The following is a 2,725-nucleotide window of genomic DNA, read 5'->3' as shown; positions in this document are numbered from 1 at the left end:
TAATCTTCATGCCTCTCTGTAGAATATTATTTTAAGATGTGCTGCATTTGTTTATACTGTAGAACATTTATTTAATGATGCAAAGCTGTGCTGCATTCTTTATGTTGCATTTAACTCTGTGAATCTCTGTTAGTGCACCTGTCTAAAACACCTGATGGTCTACTAAAGAGCTGAACAGCCAATAATGAGGCAGGAGAAAGGATAGGTAGGGCTAGCAGGCAGAAAGAATAAATAGAAGGAGAAATCTGGAAGGAAAAGAAGAAAGAGCAAGAGAACAAAGAGAGGAGGATGCTAAGAGCCAGCTACCCAGCTACATAGCCAGCCACTGAGGAAGAGTAAAAGTAAGATTTACAGAAGTAAGAAAGGGAAAAAGCCCAGAGGCAAATGGTAGATGTGATAATTTAAAGTGAAGGAAAGCTGGCAAGAAACAAGCCAAGCTAAGGCCAGGCATTTATAACTAAGAATAAGCCTTTGTGTGTGGTTTATTTGGAGCCCCCCCAAAAAAGTAAAAAACAATCAACAACATCTTGATCTTCTTGTTCTACTGGATGCCATGACATAAACAACTTTACTCTATCATAACCATTCTGCCATGATGCTCAACCTTCCTATGCACCCACAGCAAAGAGACGAAGTGACCACGGACCGAAGCTGTGAAATCTTTTCCTTTTTGAAGTTGCTTTACTCAGATGTTTTGCATAGTAACAGAACAATTGACAAAACACCTTCAAATATCTTAATTCTTGAGCAAGTGTGTGGATGCATGTGTGTGTGTGTGTGTGTATGCGCATTCATGTACGTGTACAATCATGTGTGCACCCAGGTAAACAGGCAGTTGTGTGCAGTTGCATGTAGAAGTTAGAATTCAACCTTTCCTATTGTTTCTTGGATGCCATCCACCTTATTTTGTGAGACAAGTTCTCTCATTGGCCTGGAGCTCACCAAGTAGACTAGGCTGGTGAGGGAACGCCAGATAGCCTCCTGTCTTCACCTCCACAGCACTGAAATTATAAGCGTGTGCTAGCATAGTTCGCTTTTTTTTTTCTTCTTTTTGAGGGAACACTATATCTCATCTTCTTGGTCTCGGGTGCTCTACACAGTCAAAGAAACTTCTCTAGTAATGAACTATAGAAATGATCCTAGAAATATAGTCTTTTATTTTCTTACCTTTATTACACCAGTTCATTCATTGTGTGTATACTTTCATATGTGCATGTGCTCACATGAGCATGTGGAGGGCAGAGGATAACTTTAGGGAGTCAGTTCTCTCCTTCCACTGTGTAGAACCTAGGGTAGACTTCAGGTCATCAGATCAGGCAAAAGGCATCTTTATCTGCTGAGCCACCTCACTGTCCCCTTGTGTTTTGTTTTTTCTTTGCTTGTCTGTCTGTTTGTTTGTTTTTGGAGTGCATGCTAGGCAGTCCATCCCTCTGCCTCTACGCTACATCTCCAGCCACGCTTTCTTTGTTGGTGGTTTTGTTCATTAACATGGGTTCTTAGGGATTGAACTGAGGTCCTCACATGCACAAGGCGAGTGCTTGGCTGATTGAGCCATTCTCCCCAGCCACTCACATCCTAATTCTTCAAGAACCCATGTGCCCTCCAAGCAGCCTCTGCCAGAACTCATACAGAGCTGGTCGCCCACACTAGGCCTCTCCTTTGCCAGTGCATGGGATTCCAACCCTTCCCAGCAAATAGATGATCAGCTTCATTTCTCTGTTCCTTCCTTCCTCCCGTACTCTCTACCACGAGGGGCCACCTGAGAAAAGAAAATTTCATCTTCCACAAAGCCAGATTTATTCTTTGTTCGTTGCACAATGCGGCGAAAGCCCAGATGAATTTTTCCACACTGGCTGGCACTTAGAAGCTTTTCATCCAGAGGAGAATGAAGGGGAGAACAATTTTCCTCATGTCTGTTTACTGTGGCCGTGGCACCGAGAGAAAACAATTGAAACGTATAAACGACTGAAGGTGTTTTTTTGATGTAAAACAGGCAACAGATTTTTGCCCCATTATCCAGAATCACAGCTTGTCTGAGATGAAAGGGGCTACAGGATCATCCACCAGGTCCTCACTAGATATGTTACAACAGTATCAGAGATCATTTATTTAAAAAAAAAAGGTATGTGGGAGCCTGGGGAGATGATTCTGGAAGAAAGACACTTTCTGCACAACCTTGAGGATCTGAATTCAGATCCCCGGTGCCTACTTAAAAGCCGGCTGGGGTGGCACGGACTCACAATCCCAACACTGTAGAGGTGGTCGCGATGGGAGAATGGCTGGGGCTCACTGGCCAGCCAGACTAGGCAAGTCAATGTGTTCTCCATTCATCCAACCTGACTGTAGTTGACAGGCCACAGAGCTAGAGAGGATCGGTCTCCGATAGTACCACAGGGCAAATGATGAAATGGCTGCTGCGGGGTAGAGGTGGGCCCCAGTATGAGGAGATGCCATTCTGGTCTAACCTGCCTCAATGAGTGCAGAGCTGGACAATAAGGAGGAGAGTCCTGTCGTAGAGGCTTCGAGGGGTTTCACCAGAAGCAACACCCCTGTAATCCCAATACATGGGAAGGAGAAGCAGGAGGATCAGACATCTAAGGTCGTCTTTGGCTACATGATGAGTTTGAGGCCAACCTGAGTTATATGAGACCCTGTTAGGAAAGAGAGAGGGGGTTGGATGTATGAAGAAAGTATAAGGAGTGTATCCAAACGGGACCAATAGAGA

At 44.4% G+C, this 2,725-nt stretch overlaps 1 non-coding gene across 1 annotated transcript; it reads right to left on the bottom strand.

Annotated features, from left to right (window-relative positions):
- Positions 1-940: 940 nt before the first annotated feature.
- On the bottom strand, positions 941-1,155 carry LOC128121128 (small nucleolar RNA U3). The gene has a single exon (XR_008222075.1). It is a non-coding gene; the product is annotated as a small nucleolar RNA U3 (small nucleolar RNA).
- Positions 1,156-2,725: the final 1,570 nt, after the last annotated feature.

The sequence above is a fragment of the Peromyscus californicus genome, unplaced genomic scaffold, assembly GCF_007827085.1.
Source record: "Peromyscus californicus insignis strain IS unplaced genomic scaffold, ASM782708v3 Scaffold_2__1_contigs__length_46816999, whole genome shotgun sequence".
Classification (NCBI taxonomy): Eukaryota; Metazoa; Chordata; class Mammalia; order Rodentia; family Cricetidae; genus Peromyscus; species Peromyscus californicus.
The sequence above is the reverse complement of the archived record's forward strand: the minus strand, read 5'-3'. Positions and strand labels throughout refer to the sequence as shown.